We start from the raw sequence: 26,605 nt of genomic DNA on the forward strand, positions 1-26,605 counted from the left end.
ACCCAGTCGTGTAAAACTAATATCAGACTTTATGTCGTTATATTGAACTCTGTGTTTTGATAATCCCACTTGAAAAAAATAGTACACCAGTTTCTTGCAGGCAAGATTGTATTTTTGACTCAGTGTACACATCGATGTTATTCTTTTCTATTGTGACCTTTTTGTCCTCAACTTCTGTAAAATCATAGTCTTCCGTTTTAGTTTTGTGAATATATTTTAGTGTTTTATTCAACTATGAAACACTTTCTCGGTTAATTGATAAGAGAATAATTTTAGGCAGGACAAGGACCTTAAATATAAATTTAACGTGTATCATTACCAAGAAGAAATTTTGTCCTTCCTAATAAAACTTTCATTACTGAACGTAATATCTTGTGTAAACAGCAACTAATAACGTATTGCCATACACATGTATATTTCATTTGGTGTCCTTCACGTGGTCCGGTTGACGCCGTAAATTAATTTTATCTAAATACCTAACCTAACCGAACAAACTAAACAAGAAAACGTCAATCTTAATTTGTAGAACAAAAAACAATATGCAGACCGTTCAGATAATTTATAATCTATGCGTTCTTGCTGCGGACGGAAAGCTTTTTGAGTCTAGCTTGAGGCGCTATGTCTTAGGTTTGTAGTTGTATATATAGATTGAATATTCTACGATGAACGGATATTTTGAATTTTTTACTGACATATTGCATGACCTGTCATAAGTGTTATGTACTGGTTGATATGAAAAAGAGAGGTTCAGATTTAACAAAACTAGTTATATCCCGTCACATGTCCATTTTCTTGTCCAATGAAATACCATGTCAGATCTTTCGTCATTTTTAATTTATTTTCGTTTTGTTGTAACCTAGAGCAGTTGGTGTTCAGTACATGCGTTTTTTATTCACAGCCTAGCTTAAGACGCGAGCAATCTTAAAGGATAATGAGCTTACTATATAAACACCTGACTATTTTGGAAGAGTGTGCCCAAATACTAACCTCAATTATCCGATACCTGTCTCGATGTATAACTTATTTACCTTACACATCTTTTATGCACTGTCAAATTTATGCAATTAGTACTTAACTAGATTATTTTGGTTTTCTTAGTTACTTATCTGTTGTTTGATATCGATGATATTTGTAGATGCCCTTTTCCCATAATTTTGATTACTTATAGTCTAGATTAGTATATGACATTTTCACTGACTGTGGCTTTTGTAGCATGGTAGTTGTAACATCTTTTGGAGCTGATGCAATTTCCCCTGTCAACTTATTTTTACGGGCATTTTAATCTTTTCATATATTTATGAGAAACATTATGATTTCTCAAATTTGTATACAAAATACAAAAACAGATTAGGACCTACATTTTCCCGATATAATGTTATCTTTTATACATTCACAAATCACTTAAGGAATATGTGTTTTGGTCATATCTCTAAAGACTGAAACTGTGTATACTATAAATCTCTGTGTATGTTTCCTAAAACAGGGATATCGATCAATTTCCCTGTTATGCTTGGAAAATGTTCATTTCTGCTACTGATACCTGATTAAGCAAACGCGTTATTTTCAGATTCCGATACGCATTTTACAGACCAATTGACCAATCTTATTTAACGTGCTTAGTACTGAATGTTGACAAAACTTTCGGATTATTTTTAATTTTGTATGCTACTAGCGTTTTCAAGTCACATATTATTGGAATTACATTTTGACTTAGTCTATTGTTTAGTATGAGGATGTGATGTACGGTCAATTTAATTAACTGAAAATGATCATTTATTGATCGCCGAAGGAATCATAAATTTTGATGAATTTCTATTGTACACGATTACAATTTCTTCTTTAATCCACGAGCATATTTTAGAAAAGGTACATGTCAATGTTTGGAATGGACAGGGACGAGTTAAAACGACAAGTCGAAACTCTCAGATTTCATAAAGAAATCAAACGGATGAGCATGTCTGATGCCATTAAAGAGTAAGTAGTTAACATTATAATTTACTCAATAGTTCATTTGTTCTTTCAATTTTCTTCCACTGATGTTGTAATTTACTCAATATATCATTTATCATTTAAATTTTTCCACTCTTTCAGTTTACTCACTAAGTAATCTTTTCTTTTATTTTCTTCCACTTTTTTCATTTACTCAATAAATCCTTTATTCTTTCATTTCTTCAACTGTTGTTGTAATTTACTCAATAAGTAATTTATTCTTTAATTCATTTGTTGCTCCACTCTTTTGACTTATCCAACAGTTCATTTATTCTTTCATTTTTTTCTTCCATTCTTTTCATATTCTCAGTAGTTCATTATTCTTTCATTTTCTTCAAGTCTTTTTTTTTGTCGTTAATACTCATGTTAATATTTATCTTTGCTTAGTAGAGGTAATTTATCATAAATTCAATAGAATACATAAATAAATGAACAATGTATAACTAAGAACATTCTCTTAATTGCTTTTTTCTAAAAAAAATACTTGACCATGGTTAAGTAAAAGTGTACCTGTACTTTTTAGGTTATGCACTTTATAATCTCAAGGAAAAGATATCATTACAAATAATTTTCTATGTATATCGATTCTGATAATGAAACTGGTCCTTCACAAGAAATACAAACTAATTCTATGAAATTGTATTAATTATACATTTCAAAAGAACCCGGAGATCAGCATGTTTTGAGAGAGCGAATATTGCTAATAAATCAGTTTCCAGAGCTATTTTGGAAAGAACTTGGCTTGCTGGCGTATTCTGTTCTTATACTGTTTTGGTTACAGCGTTAGCAGTTTCCTGTGTGTAGTCTGATTCATATTTTATTAATTCGTTTTAGTTTAACTATTTTTTTTATACCTATATGGTGGATGTTACTGCTAGTAGACGTTTCGTCGCTGGCCGAGACTCTGTTTGTCAGCACTCCTGACTTATCATCCGGACTGTTGATAAAATGTAAATTTTATTCAAAACACTTAGCTTTATCTTTATCTTTTTCTTACGAAACAATGACCATAACTAAATTTGGAACCAACATTTCGGAAATTTTCGGTTTAGAACCTCCCTTATGTTAATAACGACCAACGCTGTTGTGTCCGATGTACTAAAAACACTTTTTTAGCACTATAAATTATAAAGCATAGCATGTTAACATTTACGAGTCATTTTGTAACATACTAAAACAGGTTCACTTTTTAGAGAAATTTAACTATTGTTCCTCCAGTTCGGAGTCAAATACATTCGTTTATAAATTTTCTATTTACAAAACTTTGAATTATTAAAAAAACTAAGGATTTTCTTACCCCAGGAGTAGATTACCTTAGCCGTATTTGGCACAACTTTTTGGAATTTTGGGTCCTCAATGCTCTTCAACTTTGTATTTGTTTGGCTTTTTAACTATTTTGATCGGAGCGTCACTGATGAGTCTTATGTAGACGAAACGCGCGTCTGGCGTATAAAATTATAATCCTGGTACTTTTGATAATTATTTCATACAACCAACATAAAACGGTTCGGGATTCACTTTATTGACATTTACTAGTTTTCTTGGAAATAACAGTTTCTTTATACCGAAAATATCACCTTTAAAATTCAAAACAATCTACAGAATTATTTTAAGGCATATTTTCCAATGTTAAATAAAGGTTATAGCAGTTTACCGATAGTTTATCTGTTTGAGCTTTTGATTTTGCCATTTGCCTAGGGACTTTCCATTTAGAACTTCAATGGCGTTCGGTATTTTTGTTTTTTTACTTTTTACCTACTAAAATTAAAATTGAGAATGGAAATGGGGAATGTGTCAAAGAGACAACAACCCGACCATAATAAAAAAACACAACAGCAGAAGGTCACCAACAGGTCTTCAATATAGCGAGAAATTCCCGCACCCGAAGGCGTCCTTCAGCTGGCCCCTAAACAAATATATACTAGTTCAGTGATAATGAACGCCATACTAATTTCCAAATTGTACACAAGAAACTAAAATTTAAATAATACAAGACTAACAAAGGCCAGAGGCTCCTGACTTGGGACATGCGCAAAAATGCGGCGGGGTTAAACATGTTTGTGAGATCTCAACCCTCCCCCTATACCTCTAACCAGTGTAGAAAAGTAAAAGCATAACAATACGCACATTAAAATTCAGTTCAAGAGAAGTCCGAGTCTGATGTCAGAAGATGTAACCAAAGAAAATAAACAAAATGACAATAATACATAAATAACAACAGACTACTAGCAGTTAACTGACATGCCAGCTCCAGACTTCAAATAAACTGACTGAAAGATTATGATTTCATCATATGAACATCAGGCACAATCCTTCCCGTAAGGGGTTTAGTATCATACTATCATAACATATATGAGAAGAACATAACCCGTGTCATGCCAACAACTGTTTTAGAATAAATGTGTTTAGTTCCGACGCAAAGACCTTATCAGTGACTCAATATTAACGCCAAAATATGCAATCTTTAATGACTTGACAACAGTATCGTAATTATATCCCTTCTTAATAAGTCTATTCAAAGGTTTTGTAAGTTTATTAGGTGAATACTGACACCTTTGTGCTTTATAAAGAATATTTCCCTAAAAAATTGGATGTGAAATACCTGAACGTATAAAAAGCCTGCATGTTGAGCTATATTTACGAATGATGTCTTTATACCGATGATAAAATTTAGTAAATGTTTTGACTAGTTTGTGATATCGAAAACCCTGGTGTAATAATTTTTCAGTAATATATAAATTTCTCTCGTTAAAATCTAAAACATTGTTACGTACACGAGCGAATCGTACAAGTTGAGATATATAAACACCGTAAGATGGTGACAAGAGTACGTCACCATCTAAAAACGGATAATTAACGATAGGAAATGAAAAATCATCCCTTTTATCATAAATTTTAGTATTCAGCTTTCCGTTAGTGATATAGATATCAAGATCGAGGAAAGGGCAGTGGTCATTGTTAGTATTAGCTTTATTTAAAGTAAGTTCACCAGGATAAATTTCATTAATATACATACTAAAGTCGTCATTATTGAGAGCCAAAATATCATCCAAATATCTAAAAGTATTATTAAATTTGTTTATCAGATGTTGTTTTGATGGGTCTTTGCTTATTTTTGTCATAAATTGTAACTCGTAACAATACAAAAAGAGGTCCGCAATTAGTGGTGCACAGTTAGTCCCCATTGGAATTCCGATAATCTGACGATATACGGAATCCCCAAAGCGAACAAAAATGTTATCTAGTAAAAATTCAAGGGCATATATAGTATCAAAGCATGTCCAATTAACATAGTTTTTTTGTTTATTGCTACTAAAAAATGACCTAAAAGAGTTTGAACATATATATTCACATTCTGATTTTTTGAATGCCCATTTAATTAGGTGTGTGAATTTTTTCTTAATGAGAATGTGAGGCAATGTGGTATACAGGGTAGAAAAATCAAAACTTTGAACAGATTCAAAATCACCAATATAAGCATGCAATTTATCAAGTACTTCCAACGAGTTCTTGACACTCCAAAAGTAATTTATTCCACTATTTTCGAAGGCCTTATTTGAACAATTTATTATAAGGTTTTTGATTGTACCAAGTGTGCTGGTAAGAATGATAGACAATTTAGTAGTTGAACAATGGCTTGAAGACGAAATAAATCTATACTTGTAAGGGGTTTTGTGTAGCTTCGGAAGCCAATACATAGTTGGGACTTTCATTGTATTTGGCTCTGATTGTAAAGCGGTCGCTAAAAGTTTATGTTAGTTACAGATTTCGTTTTCTGAAAATGGAGTCAGTTGGAATGTTGGTGAATTGGTGATTTCCTTTTTCAGAACCTCAATGTAAAATTTACGTCAAACAATAATAATATTATTAGCAGCTTTATCGGCCGGGACAAAAACAAATTCCTTGGCTTAGTATGTTGAAAGAAAATGTAAATCAATACCGAAAAGACCAATAAAACAAAATGCAATTTTTATTAGTACAGTTATGTCATATTACGGAAGCAAATTCGGTAACTGTTCAGTTCGTTTTCCTTATGCATTACATAAGATTTTTTTATCAGTTTATCAACATAAGAAACAAGATTTGTAGTTTCGTTTTACTACACATTTTTTTTTATGATGACTGATTTTTTTACCCATACATTTGGCAATATCAGCTGAAGACGACCTTAAAATAAAACCATGTATGATTTTTTTATTTCAGCAATATTCAATTAAAAATGTATAAATTGTTTGTTCGATATGTTTTATCTTTCAATATTGCCATTTGATTAGGCACTACTAGGCGTTTCATCGGAGCTGTGTATCTTTGTTAATTTTCTTTTGTATATCTTGCTATTCCATGGGTCAAATTTGTGAAAAATCCCTCAAAAATTATTGAATGCTACCTTTTTGTACAACAATAGCATGGCATAAAAGAGGCAAACACAATTATCAAAGGGACATTCAAACTATTGCATATAAATAAGATCCAACCAGTCAAGGTAACGATCTCTCGGGTGTATCTAATAATTTAACACATATATGTGATGTGTTGTATGTTGATCGACATACACTGAGGGACTGCAACTATATCTAACAGCTTTTTGTCTGATTCAATCAATGAGTGATCACTTCAATGTGAGCCAAACACATCTGGTCTCATTAGTGACACGTCAGCCGTTATCTGAGAAAGAAAAATCAGCTTTAACTGTTTATATACAAATAGACTAAGTCCATGTAAATATCCTATTTTAAAAGATTAAGTCATTTCTTCCCAATAGAAACGTTTGTAAGATGGATGATTTCGTTTTTGCTTTGAGCGCTGATATTGATGTAACGATTGTAGAATTATCGCAGAAAATGAATATGAACATTAACAAGGGATTTGTTACAAAAGATAATCATAACGTAAAGATGTATTGAAGATTTATAAACCAATTAGCAGGAACATTTACACACATATCCATCTATTTTCTATTCAGATATCAATCCTTGAATTGTTAACGTCATTATACCCGGAAATTCGCCTTAGAGAATTTTTATCGTTTTCTTCTTAGAAATAACAATAAAATGGTTTAAGGACATATTTGCATGGGATTTAATTTGACAATTAGTAATAATCCTCCCTTCTACGATAGAAAGAAATGAAAAAATATATTAAAATGAATGTATGTCTTAATGAAGAAAATGAAGATTTATTTCTTTAACTATTGGTCAATTCATTTCAATTGAGTATGGGGAGTCGTCAATTCAGTAAAAGGAGTGTGGTCAATATTTCCCTTGTATTTATTTCACTCAAAGTGTCAAAACTATAAAGTTTTAACATACCGGAATTTTAATACCAAGGAGTCATATATATAAGTTATAAAAATATGGAAAAGTTTTATATATAATTATCCTTATCATCAAATTGATTTTTAGATGTTCACACAGCTGTTAGAGACAATATTGAATTTTGATACCAAAATGATTGAATTTGTGTATGAAAGACTATTTTTATCTATATATGGAATAATTTTCAACCTTTTTTTTTCTTTTTTGTGAACAATGTCATTAACTTCATACTTTATTTAGCCTCTTTTACTTTTTGTGGATTCAGGCATCACTGATGAGTCTTTTGTAGACGCACACGCGCGTCTGGCGTAAATACAAAATGTAATCCTTATATCTATAATGAGTTTTTTTACATCGTTTTTCATAATTTCTCAAAATTTTCAAAAATTCTTTCCACATGCTGTTTTGATGCATCATTTAGCATTATAAAAAAATAAAAAGTAAATCAACAAAAATAACGCACTCCACGGAAAAGTTAAAACGGAAAGTCTCTTATCAAATAGCAAAATTAAAAGCTGAAACACATCAAACGAATGGGAAACAACTTGGTACAGGCGGCTCTTTATGTAGAAAATGGTTGATTAGCTAGCTAAACCTCTCACTTTTATGACAGTCTCATAAAATTGCATTATATCGACAATAGCGCTTAAAAATATGCCAACATGTAGAATATGTATGAATACTGCAAAACAACTTATTTTCGAAGATACTTTATTATACGTTTAGTCCTTTCTAATCCACTTCGCGGCGATGTGATATTGCAATTTTCAATTTTCTTGATGCAATAAGAAAAGGAAAATGCAAATTTTACATATTCGCGACGATTTATATCATTTTTATTTTTCTATTCGAGGAATAACGTAAGGAAGTTGTTAAACTGTAAGTTATACAGAAAAATTTTAAGTAAAGATTGAAGGAAAGTTAGAAAATTGTTTTGGGAATTGAATTTATGGAGAATTGGCTCTGTCTCTTTTTTCTACTATACCAGAGAGAATTTGTTATTAAATTGGTATCGTAGACAAAGAAGTAATTAAAAAGGGTACTTAAAAAGATATTGTTAGAGGAACCCATGTTCTCTGAGATGCAAGTACGTTTGTTGGCTGTTGCTATCACTCAAAGATTAAACTCTATCAAACATTAAACTGATTTAATTTGCGCTGATTGCTAAATTCTCCGTTGAAAAATAAAGAAATCATTCAGAAAATTGAGTTTTAGATCCCTCATGCAAAGTTGGCATTAGATGAATGTATTTGTGTGTACCTTTCAATTTGATCAGAGAGCTCTTCGTTCGATTAGATCTAACTGATATCTCTTTGACTCTCAATATTTTTTATTTGAGATTTCTCGATGAAAGTAAATGGAGAAAAGCACTTCGAACGTACGTGAATTTTTTAAGTGTTATTTTCAATTAGTTTTAATACTTATTTTTGTACTGCTACCAAATTTATAAAGTGTATGACTTAACCTCATAATAATCTTAACAAAACACCACTTCTACTGATTATTAATAACATGGTTTATTTAATTTATTAGATAATCGTTGGCTTTGAACTAACTCTCAATAACTACGAGATCTTTTACATCAATACTTGTGTCTTTTGTCTTTTTATTGATTGTATTTGTGTTTAGTAGCGGTCCGACGAGTAAGGCCATTTCTGTCTTATTTGTATTGCTTGCTTTTATGTTGTGCTGTTTTGCAACTATATACTAAGGGTTGGCGGGAGCTGTAAATACTTACAAATTTTCTAAACAAACCATGAATGTTTTCTTGTTTTGATAATATTTCTTGCTGATCAAGTTAAGCTTGATATTGTGTGTCTGCCTATGTTGTAATGTTATACCACTTTTTCAGGAAAGAGTGAAGGTTGTTACCTGTTGAAACTTTTTTGTTTGCACCTGTCCTAATCCAGGAACCTGTTATTAAGTGGTTGTCTTTGGTTTATAAGTGTTTCTCGTTTCTCGGTTTTAAGAAACACTTAACCATTGGTTTTCTGTTTAAATAAATAATTATTGTCATTTTTTGCGTCGTTTATAGCTTGTTGTTTGGTGTGAGCTAGTACGCCATGATGAAGGTCGTACTTTGACCTATAATATTTCATTTTTTACAAACTGTGACTGGGATGGAGAGTTGTGTCATTTTAACTTATACCACATCTTCTTATATCTATTAACCATGCACAATTCTTTACTGATGTACTTTTCTCACTTGTATGATTCGAAATCTATCAGACATGTAGATCGACAGGAAATACATTGCCTGATATGCATGATAGATATCGAATCATACAATTAGTAATGGTGTTAGAAGAACAAAACAGTGTACTATTCTGTTGAGAATTTAATACCCTTTTTGGTAGATATCAAACTTAAAATTGAGACATTGAACCGAAACATTAATTTTTCATAATAATAAAATAAACTTGTAAGGTGATCGCTTTTAGTGAAATACAACGTAAGAACAAATTTTCAAATTTGATTTCAAGCGGAATTAAGCAGAGCAACTGTTTGTTTTATGAAGTCTCTGTGATGCTTTCCAATTAATATACATTGTGCGTGAAAGTGTTTGTTTCAAGCGTTTTTCGTCTTTGTCGGTTTAATTGTAAATTGTAAATAGAAAGCTAATAGTGTATGCAAATAGTAATTGGAATCTAGATTGTCATTTTGCAAATGGTCGATTTTCATTATCAAAACTAGTACTTAATTTCTTAGCATCGAGAATGATTAATATTTATTTTCATTTCAAGCTGAGTAATTGATTTGGTATCGGAGTGCGTGACTTTGGTGTTCGTTGTATAAACAAAGCATAAACTAAGGTTAAAAGTTTGCCCGTATTAATCAATATAACATCCTGCATATCAAATATGTGTTTTGTTCAATGTTGCATGACCGTACAGTGACCTACAGTTGCTTAAGTCTACGCGGACTCTGGTTGACGATTATCTGTGTGATTCTCATTGTCAATCAAACCACCATCTTATTTTTTTATTCATTAACAACTAGCAGTGGTATAAAACAGGGATAAGACGAAAAAAGAAATATAGTAGTTGGATATAAGAAGGTCAAATATATTTGAGTCAACGGACATTTTTTTTTTAATTATTTTTTTTTTTATCTTAATTTAATTAATTTTTTTTTTCTTAATTTAATTTTTTTTTTTTTTTAAATTTAAATTTTAAAAAAATATGATAGATTTGATTTGGAAAATCTATAAATCTTATTTTTCTAAACTGAAGCAACAGAAATTGCATTGAGCCAGACGGTTGATTGTAGAGTGTTTAACATTTATGACGTCCGTCTAAAAGGTACCGAACGTGTTCACATATCCCGATTATGACTTTTTGCCGAATGTTGTGTCGGTTGTCTAGCCCAGGTTCAACCCACCATGTTTTATTAAAATGTCCTGTACCAAACCAGGAATATGGCAGTTGTTATCAAATACTCCGTTTCCTTGTATGTTTGCGTTTGGTTTTGTTGCACTTCAGTTTTTGTGTTGTTTTGTTGTTTTCCTCGTACAATTGATGCGTTTCCCTCGGTTTAAGTTTGTAACCCGGATTTTTTTTTTCTCTCAATCGATTTATGACTTTTGAACAGCGGTATACTACTGTTACCATTATTTATTTTAATACTTCTGATTGTTAAGTTAATTTTTTAAAGTTGTATGTGATTGAAATTGAAAGAATTCGGTCGAAATAGGTTTGGGTATTGTCAAATATTTCAATAAAAGAAGGCTTTTCGGTTATTAAAATTAAACACTTTTCGTATTATTTCTAATGCTTAAACACTGTTCCATAAAATGTCAACCATCAAGCTTATGATTTAAAAAAAGACATCAAAATTTTCAATTAGATTTCATATCTCATATTTTCACGACTTTTGTAGATGTTACATGGGATAGATGGATATATTAATTGTGAAAAGAAATATAAAAAACAAATTTGAAAACCTGGTAATATTTTAGAAAACGAATACTTGTTGTTGTTAATATACCCTGAACTAACTTTCATATGCGGATCCAGGGGGGCCTGGGGGCCTGGGACCTCCCTTTCATGGGAAAATTTTTGTAAATTATACTAGGGAATCACTAAAGCGTGACTGGAGCGCCCCTCTCATTAGGTCAGTCAGCGCCAAACACCTCCCCCATTATACAAATATTTTTGGATCCGCCACTTCTTTTGGAAACAATATGTACTGATTATGAACTCTTGAGTTTGTCAATCATATGTTGTTGTATTCCCAGTAAATTGTGTTGGCCATCTTAACTTTTGGCGGCCATTTTTTCCCTGTCTCTATATCGAAAATATCTACTATTTAAATACTTTACACTGTGCTAAATGTCATGCTATTACCATAAAGTGATAAATTATACAAATATATTAAACTTAGCTGCAGGAATATAATGGGCTGCTGTATATATGCTAAAACAAATTCCAGACAACAACCACTGAAAAAATAGTCCTGATTAGGGACATACAAATAAATAATGTGGGGATTAAACATTTTATTGAGCTTAAAACTCTTAACAGTGGAAAAGACTTGACTCATCAGGTAAGCATTAATCACACAAAAGATTCCAACAAGAAGACAAAGACCACAAGGTCCCAAATCAAATAAAATGAAATCAAGCTCGCATTACGTCTCATACAAACACAGCTGATATTTAAATACACTAAAAAGTTATTGCTTATATGTATAGGAATAATGACAGCTCGAAGAACATTTTATTTTGATTGTCAAAACTCTACAACCGTTTCCTATTGACCGTTTTTACGGTTACTAATGCTGTTACGCTATAGTACTAATGATTGTTGACGTTCCACTCTGACGACATTTACATTTACTTAAATAAAGTTCTAAAAGGGTTTTCGCTTTGATAATGCTTTTACAGCAAAACCCTTGGTGATATATTATGTCTATACATTTTCTTGTAGCACAATATAAATTCAACAATACCTCTTGGCTAATACGTAGAATCAGGAAGTAAAATAACTTCTTAAACGGATAGTGATTTGAGTGAACAAAATCTATTTTCGATATTTGTTTTTGCAATGATGCAGTAAACTTTTTATGATTTGGTATACAATAAAGTTCATTCTTTTTTAGTTATTACTTATATCCTTGTCCAATCAAAGCCAGAACAACCTTAACCGCATACAGTTGTTTTAAATTCGTTTCATGTGATTGGGCTTTTGATTTTGCTAATTGATTACGGACTTTCCGTTTTGAATAGTCCTCGGAGTTCGATATTTTTGCGATTTTACTTTATACTAGTGAGCTATAAAGTGCCCCGAAATGACAATTGATAACAATTCAGACTAAAAAAAAATAACGGCCTGATTTATGTGCATACTCATATTGTTAATGAGTTTTTTTGTAATACTGATATAATATTCAAAATAGAACTCTCAAATTGTATTTTTATTTTCCAAATAATTGTAACAGACCATATTCTAATATAAAAAAAACAAAAATAACAGACCATAATCTAACATAAAAAACAAAAATTTGCATAACTACTTTTTTTCGTGTAGCAAAACTTGTAACGTAATGAATTATTACTTTTTAATATGCTCAGAGGTTTCATACTAACGATATTTTCCGTCAGAGTGGAAATCAAAGTTATCAACAGTCTCCGGAGATTATAAGATCAAGTGACCAAAGTTTTTAATAAATTGAAAAAACAAGTCCTAAAAAATTCAATAATTTACTTTTTTACTGTTAAGCATTAAATCATTTTATCTGAAAATTAAAGAGCATCTATGTTAGGATGGATGATGATGATGTGTTGCAATTTAAAAAAAATAATATTCAAATGTCAAATCAAAATGGAAGTGTTTTTATTTTATACGAATATGATTCTAGTATGATTGAAAGACTAAGATGCTAAATTGCATTATTTGTCCTTACACTTAAAACCCAAAGAGTCTATCCCATGATAGAACTTGAAATAAGAGATCCAGTAGATACAGTTTAGTCTGCATTACATCTTTAACTTCGTCTAGAAAATAACAATTGTGGTCGGTTGAGATTACAACATTGCGACAAAAGAGATGATTTCAGCTTCACAATTGTGAACTTTCCATGTCTATGTAGCAGCATTACAGAAGCGCATGCATGCATATTTAAAATAGTATGTTGATATAAAATTCCAGAAATTGCGTTTCCTATAATGATTCTATTGATAGAAGGATGCTGTTCTCGAAGAAGCCATTGAACCAAGAGTTCCAAGTGGTGAATTTGAAATCATCCCAACGAAAGTTTTACGGACGTCATCAAAGATATCACGAGTTAATTGGCAGTTACTAAATATCTGTTTCACACATCAACAATATAGTCCTCCTTTCCCCGGAATAATAGTATCAACCCAATTGGACTTATCACCGAGTGTGTACTTCCATGAGCAACACAACGGGTGCAACATTTTGAACTGGATCGGCGTATTCTTTCAGAGCAACTGATATCCCTCGATTTTCTTATGGGGTTTGTGTTGTTCAGTCTTCGGTTTTTAATTATGCGTGTTATTGCCTGCTGATTGTCTTTTACTTTTTTTACCGTAGCGTTTTTCAGTATATTTTCGACTTATCGTCTTGGATGTGCCTTTGGTACCTTTGCCTCTCTCCTTGCTTATTTTTCGCATGTGATTAGTTTATGAATAAGATAATTGTACTATAACAAAGTTTCAAAATGTATGTTAGAATAGAGAAGCATTTAAAATGGATGGCTAAGAAGGATCTAATTTTGCATATTTTGACAAGAAAAAAGGGATTTCCCTGAAGCCTAAAATATAAAGAGGTCTTGTTTAATTGCCAATGAGACAGGTATCACTCGGAGTTTAATTGAAGAATTATAGGTCATTGTACGGCAATGAGAAAAAATGAGAAAAAATATGAGAAAAAATGAGAAAAAAACCTAACCGTGTAAAGTAATGCAGCTTAAAAAAAAGACTTGAAACATGTGAAACAAATCAAATGAGAAAAACTATGAAAAACAGACATGCTCCAACGACAATCACTAAATTGCACTCGCCAAACTTAGGACGGACAAATAAGAATGTTGCCGGATTAAACATATTGTGGATGCTAAACCCTACACCCTTATCTTGTATACCGAATTTTAGAATATATTGAAATGCATTGAATTCTTTTCTTATATCACTTACTCAATAGGAATTTTTTTATATTTTTGATAAAAACTATAAACGAGATTGACTGTTCAACTAAATGTACTTTATAATTATCTAAAAAAAATCTTTTAAAAAAATGCACAAGGAAAATGTCGATTTCTACAAATAATTTTCTTATCTTATGGTCACTTGTGCCAATAGAAACAACTGTTATTTCTGAATGAATTCGTCTTAGGTTTTCTCGTTTATTTGTATTGATAGGGAAAATAGCTGTTTATATAAATGTATTTCTTGACAGCCAGAACGGAATGAATGAATGTAAAGTTATCCATGAGTGCAAATAGTAATCAAACGATGGCTTATGAATAAAAAGGAGATTGTCATTTGAGAAGTTAACAATTTATGTTGTCCGCATTAGTGTTGGATGTCATTATATCAATGGATTTTTGTTTTTGTTTCCAATATGCCGAGCTAAATGTATTTCTATAGATATATCGGAGTACCAATGACACAATTCTCCTTCAAAGTCACAACTTGTAGAAGTCAACCATTATATGTCAAAGTACGATCTTCAACACGAAGCCTAGGCTCACACCAAACAGAAAACTACAAAAAGGGCCAAAATATGAACCACACCAACAAGCGACAACTACCGAACATCAGATTCCTAATTTAGGACCGGTGCGAACAAATACAGCGTGTTTAAACTTTTTAATATAGGTACGAATCTTCCCCCTTCGCCTATGTATAAAAAGAAGAATGCGTTTTGCTTTATCTTTAAACTTGATGAATTAAAATACATTTTCGATAAGATTAAGTTGTAATTGTTTAAATCATTGCATTGTACTTAATTGATGGTGTGAAGTTTTGTCAATTTGGCAATGAAAAAACGCATATTTGACCGAATTCAGTGACGCCTCCGTTTTTTTGGCACTATACATTTATATATGTAATGTATATATTTGGTAAACAACAAGGACTACAGGCGCGACGTAATAACGTTTTTAAAACTGAATTAAACTAGCCCTTTAGTAAATTTACTTTTTTATGAACTGACGAGACAGAAACATTAAGATAATAGTAAACAACTGCTTTGTTTTGCTTTAGTTGTACTTTTGATCCAAAATTTGTTTGACAGATTTGCACTTTAACTACAGTGCATATGCACTCTACCATCGACTATATCACTTTTCAATTTAATATTACATACCATCTTTTATGAGCAGAAGTGCAAAGAAAGTAAAAACTAAAAGACTTTTGATTGAAGAATGCAGTCAGAAGTCTGTATATTCTATCGGGGAAGAACAATAAATTTGATATTATGGTATTTTGTTCCCGAATGTTGCATGCGTTCAACCTATTGGGCAAATCAATAATGCTTTTGATTGTTATAAGTTGCAAGAGGGTTGTTTGCTAGTTTTATGTGAACATCATTAAGTCTCAAATAATTGTTTAAGGCTTCGGTAATAGACATAAATGAAGAACAATACAATACATGAAGGAGATGTCTCATTTCACTCGTCTTCATCTGTCAATGAATTTATGAAACATTAAGCAGAATGGTATAAAATTGAGAAAGGAAATGGGGAATGTGTCAAAGAGACAACAACCCGATCATAGAACAGACAACAGCAGAAGGTAACCAACAGATCTCCAATGCAGCGAGAAATTCCCGCACCCGGAGGCGTCCTTCAGCTGGCCCCTAAACAAATATATATATATTATACTAGTTCAGTGATAATGAACGTCATACTTAACTCCAAATTGTACACAAGAAACTAAATTTAAAAATAATACAAGACTAACTAAGGCCAGAGGTAGACTGTATAGACGTCGTTTATATATTACAGGGAAACGGAATTTGACTTTGAGTATGTAACTTCAGTTTTACAGTCAAACCATTTCGTCTGGCTTGTAAAATTTTGTACTTTGCAGTGTTTGGTGGTTTTTTTTTTTTTTAATTTGAACTTAATAAGCCAAAAGAAAACGACGCTTAAGCTGGAACAAGACTTGATAAACATCTTTATTTGAGTATTAACTAAGGCAGCAACTTTAATCCTAATCCCGGATTTTTATTTCGTCTGCACAAGTTCCACAAAAAATGAACTCTAGAATTTTAGAGCAATACATATTGTTGGGAAAGGAATTAAAGTTGTCATGCGATTTCTTTGAATTGTTTTATATATCTATATATTTATTATGTGTGCTTTTCAGAATCTACGGTTCGATATCCAAATTCACAATTTGCCATTGTATTTCCTTAATTGTATACTTTTATGTCATTGATTCCTGAGCAGAGTATCTGTCTTTCTATCGGATCTTACTAGTATTGATTCTCTATAGCCACATCAAATGTTTGAATTTCTTATATTAAAACAGATTTGTCATGGCAATGTAACACGTGTAATAGATAACATTTTGTATTGTTAAACCTTTTTAATACTTTATGAGATCTTTTTAATATTTGATCCGTTGTAGTCTCGTGGCTAATTGTAACATATCAATACTTCTTTATGGAAAATTATATATGATATCGAAGAGGCTTGCGATTTGCATCTTTAAGTTGTCTTCGAAAACAATACTGTCTAGCATTTCATAGAACATATTATGTTTCTTCAAATTTTACTGTTTTTTGTTTTTTTTTGTTATAGATTGGATTTATAGAAAACATTTAATTTCAGACTTGATACAATTTTATAAAAACATGGTTAAAAAAAAATATTTTAGGAAATAGTACCGATTCCCCTAAGTAGTAGTCATATGCATATATATGGCTGTCCATTGAATATATTACATCTCATTAACATAATTTACTATTGCGTGTGAACGTTTTACCCCTTAAAAGGACACTCAACCTCATGGTCAACCATTGATTTTTATATTATTTTAGGAAATACGAAAAATCGGGTGTAAGACTTGTAAATGCCTTCTAGTTATTAGTTTCGTTCGGGTTGCTGTCTCATTGACGTAAACATGTACCAATCTCTCATTTTATTCCACCGAATAATTTAAAAATAGAGCACCTATGCATGTCAACATCTACATTTTAATTTATTGTACTAGCAGCCTATTCCTTCTTGATTTCGTGATGCAAACTGCAAAAAAAATGTACATGGAAAACCTATTGTCTGCAATTTTGCTCTACAAACATATATCTTCTCTAGTGCAGAATTCAAATCATTAAATTATATGATTTCCGCCGCTTTTTGACAGATGTAGTGCAAAATTGGAAACAATATGCTTTCCATGTTAATTTCGCGTGTATGTGGCTATTAGACTTTGTATTGAAGTTAACATTAAAGTTTTCTTGTTTGATATAAGATTATCAGATAAAAAGATGATTTGTCCACTCTTTTTGAAATAAAACATCGTCAAGAGTGACAGAAGAGTAGAAATGCCCATCAACTAAGAAGTAAAAACATGAACATAAATATTTAGAAAGGAATGTCAGCCAAAAAAAATCTCAAAGCCTGAACAAAATAATACAATATTATTTTCAACTACTGTACTAAACTTACACTTAATATATCTAAGCTGTACAGTATTGTTTCAAATTGTTGTTGTTGATAGGCAAAAAAGGTGTAAGGAGATTACAATACGGACGACAAGTGGTAATCTTTTTCGCATACGCTAGACACCAAAACGGAGAGCCAATCAAAAATTTGGAAGTTAATAAATGCAAATGCATATTATTTATATTCCATCTCATAGTTGATAAGGTAGTAAAATACAACTGTGTCTGATTTGTCTGCATTGCATAGAAATGGTTTAATTCTGATTCAAATGTTTAATTCCCCAGGTATTGTGTGCAACTTCACATTCTCAATAACTGACAACCATTAAAATAAATATGATATATCATCTTATATGTTATTCCTGTAGCAAAGATATTTCTGTCTAGAGTTGTAGCACCACTAGACAGTTCTGTAATTTGTAAATGATTTTCCTTCAGATATATTGACACCATATTAAATTACGGGACCCTCTCATGATTTTAGCACGGCGCGCAGTGTCTCATCTTCAACATGACAAGTATACATTTTTATAATTACTTTTTCCAGTAAAAAAAAGCTTTTATTTTTGAATTATTGCTTCTTTCGACTATCAGATTATCTTGACTTTCACTGAAGTGAACATGAATGATATGTCCGACCTTCTAGGAAGTTAACAGATTAATAGATAAACGTGATAAATAAGTTAGAGCAGCTTGAAAGATACCGAGGAGTAATGGAAAAGAGAGAATATCTATTTTGGTACGAGTAAGAGACGTTTCATAGTCTCGTGACGCACGCATCGGCCATGACTTTAATGCAGCAACATTTCTGAACTGAAAATGACTACTTAATTTTCAGTGATCACGTCAAAACCGTTCTAAATAAAGAAAACCAAGTCGGGAATATATTCTGGTATAAAAAATAAGCAAGTGTCACATATGGATATTTTACAACTTGTGATTCAGATATAACCCACTTAACTTTCTCCACGAAAGACTACCTCTTTCTAAATGTGTCTGTGAGCTTTTTCCATACACAGTTCTAATGTCATCATAGTTTGCTACAACTAAAATGTCAGAAAAGATATATATACCAAAAGCTTATGTCTAAGAACAAAGCCAATGTTGATTGTTTTATCTTCATAACTGATTTCATGGGTTTCGTTGCTTAATTTTGACATGCTTTATTTTCTTTGCAGGTTGGTATGTTATATTGAAGACAAAACGCCAGATGATGGACTTATTGTTGCTCCAGATAAGAAGAAAAATCCCTGGAACGAAACTAGAAAGTGTTTAATTTTGTAAAACAAGACATACATATATATATATAGATGATTTATTCATATGCAGCACCAACATAAACTGTATTTTGTAAACAGATGTATATAAAATATCTTTCATTTTGAAATACGATACAGCCAATTTTTTAGTTTAAGATTTTTATTATCTCTTTAGCTTTTCCATTTATCAAAACAATTAGTGCACTTATTTCAGAATAGGACAAAACTAGTCATTAGTGAACATTAAATAAATAGATCTTTTTTTTTAGTCTTCTTTTAAAAGATTTCATTAGATTTGTAAGTTTCAGACGGTATCTTGTCAGCATGAAATAATTTTAATGTTTTTTTTGTAGTAAAACTGCTCAAAACAGAACTCTATTCTTAGCAAATTAATTTACGATGCAAATGGTTTCAAATGTAATTATACATGTTATTGTGACTAATTGGGAAGTTGTAGTGAATTTTACTATTATTTGTATTAAAATGTAGAAATTACGAGTTAATTTCATTATTTCATGTACGTTTAATACAAATTTAAAGCACATGAAACAATACTTATTCAATAAGCGTCTTTTAAGAACTTCATATGACTTTATAACAATGTTACATTTGATAAAGGAACATTAGCTGTACAAATTTTAGTTCCCCAGATGCGCATTTCGACATGTACATCATCAGTGATGCTCGATGCCATTATATATAAACACATCCAAATCTTTTTAAATTGAAAAGCTTTTTTAAAAATACTAAAATTGTCTAACCAAAGTCGGACAGAGTATCAGAGCTTTCAGATTTGTTTTATCCTCAATGCTCTTCAACTTCGTACTTTATTTGGCCTTCTTAACCTTTTTTTTTTTATTCGAGCCTAACTGCTGAGTCTTTTGTAGACAAAACGCGCGTACATTGTATAGCGCAAATACAAAACTTCTATATTCTGGTATCTACATGTATGATGAGTTTATTAATCTTATTTGAAATAATGGGTATTTTTTTGGTGTTTTTTTTAACTATTTCACTCTATTTGGATAAGGTTATTGCAAGATGTGTACGAAAACAATGTGGGTAAACGTCAATTAAACAGCAACCGAACGACATGAATTACATTTGAAGGTCAACATAGTCATTATGGTCTTCAAACATTATAGACCGATATCAATTCTGAATGTATCAATCTTTAAATTGTCACCAAAAATATCGTGAAAACATTAAACCGAACATATGAAAAGTAAAATCACAAAAACTCCGAGAGTAATTCATAATATAAAGCAAAGCACAAAGAGACATATAGACAAAGCAAACCAGCAAAAATGAAAGACAAGAATACAAAAATATACAATAGCACGATAACACAATGACGAGATGTATAAGTTCAGAGCCACGTAATATGTAACAAAGGAACACATAGACAAAGCACATTAGCCAAAATAAAAGATAAGAAAACAAAAATTATCATAGAACAATAACGCAGTGACGGGATGTATAAGTACAAAGCCACGTCATAGATATCAAAGAAACACATAAGATCTGTCGTCAACTCTAAATCCCCACAAAAACAAAACAATGAAGTCAATGGTGATCAACAGTTATTCAGCATGAAAATTATCGGTTAACTGTAGACACTGTGGTAACTTCATATGAGAAAAAGGAGAATATTATGGTATGGTGAAAACTACACAAGGGGATGCGAGGTGACACACGAATTCCAATGTCTGCAATATTCTTGTACCTCTCTTCTTTGACTTCCCATTTGCATCATGCAATTACATTACAAACTTTCATTATGATATAATATAAAGAAATGTGGTATGATTGACAACTATCCACAAGAGAGGCAGATATTATAATATAGAAACTTCAGCATTGTGCAAAACCCAGACTGCATTGCATAACAAGATATAGAAGGCCACGATCTGATAAAATGTAAATAAATCCGGTTCGAACCACTTATTCAAATAGAAAGTGTAATATGCAATGAAAAGATTTTGATGCATTGATCACTTTTGAATACTTTCTTTGAAATACAAAATTGAGATCATTTTACCATATTTTTTTACTTAATTTTAACTAGCTGTCAGGAGCTGCGAATATTCTCAAACATGTTCTTCGTTTCCTTTTTGTTGTGTGGATGAAAATAAAAACCCTGTCACGTCCGGTCTGTGGTTTTGTTATCTGTCGTTCTGCTATGTATCAATCTGATAAGTGAAGTCTTTTAAGTTGATTTTCATAATTCATTCTCAAGTTGTGCTGTTATAAAACTGTCCAAAGTAAGTTGGGTTGGCGCCATCAAACTAGTTTAACCCCGCCAAATTCTATATGTGCCTGCAATTCAATGATTTTCGTTTGTTGATGTATACCAAATTTGTTTTCTTTCATTAATTGTACATAAATCAGACCGTTAGTTTTGAACTGATTTACATGTGACATTTCGTGGTCTTTTGTAGCTGACTATGCGGTATGGTTGTTGGTCATTTTTGAAAGCCGTACGGTGACCTATAGATGATAACCTCGATGCCATTTGGTCTCATTGTCAATCATACATGGTACCGCATCTTCTTCTTTTTATCTATCATTATTAGTAGTATACATTCCAAAACTAATTATTATACTAATAACCTTTTTAGGGCTGGTAGTCCCATACCACAGGGACTGATCATTTTTTAGAGACAGTCCCAAATATGTTTATTGATATGATAAAGTCCTTCATTCGAACTGACGAAAATTGAAAGATAAGTGCCAATTTCACTGCATTTGTTTCACCGACAGGTACAAAATCCCACTAGAAATTGACTATTGCTATGTTTATACTATAAACTTCATGTTTATTTTTTTTAATGTGTTTTCATAAAATAAAAATGGTATTCAGCGCTGTTTGATACAAAATTGTCATTTTAACATTATTATTTTTTTAATATTTAGCATCAACGGACGATTATCACTTAAATTAATCAATTTGTAAATGACAATGCATAAATTTACATACAACAAATCTTTGCTTTTGGTAATGAATGTAGTTTTTTGGATAAATACTCAAATTTCCAAAAAACATTTTAAATTGCGGTTTTGGTTATCTTCATCTTTTTTTAAAGAGGCCAATCAAAAATATCGTTTAAACCTCAAAGAATGTGATCCAAGGAAGGTTTAAGGACTCTCTGAAAATAGGTCTGGAGCGAAATAAAAGTCAGAGGGGATTTGCTCTATATTTCTTCCAACATACAAGGTTATATTTTGAAAATTGTAAATACATTAACCATGTGCACATTTGTTTCTTTATAAAAATGTAGTGGAAATAAGATTTTTAAATCAGAATGATAATTAAGATAAATTTCAAATCAAACATTTTAATTTGAATTTCTGTGCAACGTAGTTGTCCAAATACATATAGGTACTTTGAACAATAAGTGGCTGTGTTTTGAAACAGAGCTTCGCACACTAGTGTTAATTTATGATAGTATATCTGGACTGGTGAATTTATACTCATATACTGAATAATATGAGTTAATTTCATCCATGTTCTACTTATTACTCAAAAAGGAAGTATTATTGAAAAACAGACTTTGCAATAAGCAGTCATTTTGGTTAAATTTTACTAAATTAAGCTGAAAATCACCCCTTTTTCATTATTCGCTTGTAAGTAAAGAATTCAACCTCATTTGAATTCGTATTCTTGCGACTTTCAAAGTGACCCTCAGCTGAAGATTGTTTACGCATGTGATAGGCAGGCTTAGTTATTAAAAAGAAATAAATGTGAATGTAAAAAAAAAGGAAAACAATGGCACCACCAGAAAAAATAATATTATTTACTGGTAAGACTAACAAAACAAATATTCTTGTAGAGGTAAAAACAATTATTAACATTTTTTTAAAAAATATATGACAAAAACATGAAATCAATATCTTATAAAATTCAAGTTGTTATAACGAGTTTATGATATTATGATAAAACATCACATCTGTCAAATCGTCTGAAACATGATATTTTATTTTCTATGAATATGGAGCAGTTGAACATCCGTAATGATTTTTTATGTAGTAATTCAGAAATTCATTTTCTCTAATAGTCTAACTTACAAATTACAACAGATAACTAGATTTATTGCGTTGTAAATTCAAAGCTGTATGTGACAAATCCAATCCAGCAAATTGAAGTGGCAATGCTACTTGGTTTCTCCGATTCATCACCGAAAACTTTTTTTTATAATAAACTTCTTAATTGAAGTAAGGAAAATCTAACAAAGAAATATTTCAAAGCGAAATAGTACTCTAAACTTGAATGACAACATTTGCTTTTTGCACATTGAACATAAACATCGTGATCAGTGGCGGATTCTTGGGGTTAACAGCCATCTTTTGATTGAAAAATATATCATATTTTTGTAGCAATTGAAATCGTCCAATAACCCGTGTCATGCCAACAACTGGTTTTTAAATAAACGTGTTCCGATGCAAAGATTCTATTTATAAGAGAATCAATATTAACGCCAAAATATGCAATCTTTAATGACCTGACAACAGTATCGTAACTCAGTTTCTGAGGTGAATACTGACATTTTTGTGCTGTATAAAGAATATTTCCATTAAAAATTGGATGTGAAAGAACTGAACGTTTACGAAACTGCATGTTGAGCTATATTAACGAATGATGTCCTTATACCGATGATAAAATTTAGTAAATGTCTTGACTAGTTTGTGATATCGGAAACCCTGGTGTAACAATTTTTCAGTAATACATTTTCTCTCGTTAAAATCTAAAACACTGTTACATACACGAGCGAATTGTACAAGTTGAGATATATAAACACCGTAAGATGGTGGCAAGGGAACGTCACTATCTAAAAATGGTGAATATAATTTAGCACAGATAAATATAATTTAGCACGGATATGAATATACACGAATGTACATTGAAGAAAAGTTAGGCAGTATGATGTCTGCTGATCTGTATCGAGTCAAAGTTTTTTAACCGACTGAATACCCTTATAAAGACGCACAGCTGTTCCGGAAATCTATTCAAGTCAGTGGTGGATCCAGAAATTAAAAAAAAAAAAAAAAAAAAAGTGGGTCCACTGACTGCATTAGAGGGGCCCGCTCCAGCCATGCTTCGGTGATTTAAAGTAATCAACCAATTTTTTCCATCAAAAAGGGAGGAGGGGCAAATGAATAACGATCATTGAATATAATTTAGCACAGATCTGTTACAGTTCGTTGAAATAATGCACAGATTAATACTTTCCGGTATAAGCTGCAGTCAATTACGCGCGTAAAAACACGACCAAAACAAGAATCAAGCAATTAACCATTGACCAACTTACCCAAGTTATCACTTGAGACTAAAGAAAAATCAATAAGTGTCACCCTGAAAGTATATGGTCATCAATAGATTTATTTGCACCACATGTTGTTTCATATAAACGGAAATCGCTTTATTTGTCCTTGACCTCAATGTCATGGTTCATTGTTCAAGGTTAAGTTTTGAGGTTAATATGTCTGTTTGTAAGATACTACAAGTAATTATATGTTACTTATATTAGACTAGATATTTCTTTGACTGTTTCTGTGTCATTTGGTCTCTTGTAGAGAGTTGTCTTATCGATCATACTAAACCTTCTTATTTTTTATATTTCAACATTATCCCAGTTATGGGGGCGAAACATTTATGATTGTGCACTCTTGTTTTCAATTTAGTTTCAGATAATAACTTTATATTGTTTTTCTAAAGGCCAAAATTAGCATCATCAAGCCAAAAATAGTTGTACTGTACTTTAATGGGGTTTGCAATGTTTACAAATAATTGCGTTTGACATTTGTATTTTTTTAATTGATGTTCTTAACACATTTTAAAACAGAATCCTAGCTTAAGTCATACTCTCTAATAAAACTGACTGATAAGTTGTCAGTTTCGTTTAGCTCAGAATTCTATAAATGTCGTTGTAATTGTACTTGAGTGACAGGTCGTTGACCTAATGTTATATGCAGTTATTGTTTTAAACGGGATTGATTGGCCGATTGTTACTATTAAAAAGTAAAACACAAAAAATACTTAACTCTGAGGAAAATTCAAAAAGAAAATTCCCTAATCGAATACCAAGATCAAAAGCTCAAATACAAAAAAAAATAGTAGATAAATAAAGTTGAGAAAGGAAATGGGGAATGTGTGAAAGCAACAACAACCCGACCATAGAGCAGACAACAGCCGAAGGCCACCAATGGGTCTTCGATGTAGCGAGAAACTCCCGCACCTGAGGCGTCCTTCAGCTGACCCCTTAAAAACTATGTATACTAGTACAGTGATAATGGACGTCATACTAAACTCCGAATTATACACAAGAAACTAAAATTGAAAATCATACAAAACTAACAAAGGCCAGAGGCTTCTGACTTGGGACAGGCGCAAAATTGAGGCGGGGTTAAACATGTTTATGAGATCTTAACCCTCTTCCTATACCTGTAGCCAATTTAGAAAAGTAAACGCATAACAGTACGCACATTAAAATTCAGTTCAAGAGAACTCCGAGTCCGATGTCAGAAGATGAAACAACATAAAATAAATAAAATTACAACAAAACACAAATAACAACAGACTACGAGCAGTTAACTGACATGCCAGCTCCAGACCTCAATTAAACTGATTGAAAGATTATGTCTTCGTCATATGAATATCAGGCACAATCCCTCCCGTTAATGGGCGTTAAGTTGGTTACTCCCGTCAGGGGTTTAGTATCATACTATCATAAAATATATGAGAAGAACATAACCCGTGTCAAATAAATGTGTTTAGTTCCGATGCAAAGATCCAATAAACCTGGTCTTTTAGCTAGCTAAACCTCTCACTTGTATGATAGTCTCATAAAATTACATTACATTGACATCGATGTGTGAACAAAACAAACAGACACAACAGCTAAAAATGTAAAAAATAGGGGTACAGCAGTCAACACTGTGTTATCCCCTTAATCACTGTAAAAACAAACAAATATGTAAACAAACATTTACCATGACACAATAACACAATGACCGGATGTTAAACCCCGCTTTCGGCACTCTTGGCTATATCATGGTGGCCCCGTTTTTTGGTGGAGGAAGCCTGGGTACCTTAGAGTCAACCACCGACCTTCTACAGGAAAACTGGCAATCTTGTCAATTATGATTGAAGTCGAACGTACAGGGTTAGAACTCACAACCTCTGTGTTGACCCGCTAATTATACAGCAAAAGAACTACTAAGGCCACTCGACAGTCAATGATCAAACTATTTCTTTAACAGATGTTTATATTAAAGAAAGCAAACATGATCAAAAGCATTTGTTATTTGACGTTGATATATATTTTGGAGTCCGAAGAATTGATTAAAACAGTGTGATAATTATCTATTTCAGGCTTTTAACCCAAGCAGGGTTTTTTCTTTGTTAAGT

At 31.6% G+C, this 26,605-nt stretch overlaps 1 long non-coding RNA gene across 1 annotated transcript; it reads left to right on the forward strand.

Annotated features, from left to right (window-relative positions):
• The first annotated feature begins 1,525 nt into the window (after positions 1-1,525).
• LOC134726986 (uncharacterized) lies at positions 1,526-19,695 on the forward strand. The gene is made up of 2 exons (XR_010108695.1): positions 1,526-1,974; positions 19,117-19,695. It is a non-coding gene; the product is annotated as an uncharacterized LOC134726986 (long non-coding RNA).
• Positions 19,696-26,605: the final 6,910 nt, after the last annotated feature.

This window comes from Mytilus trossulus, chromosome 7 (genome assembly GCF_036588685.1).
Source record: "Mytilus trossulus isolate FHL-02 chromosome 7, PNRI_Mtr1.1.1.hap1, whole genome shotgun sequence".
NCBI lineage: Eukaryota > Metazoa > Mollusca > Bivalvia > Mytilida > Mytilidae > Mytilus > Mytilus trossulus.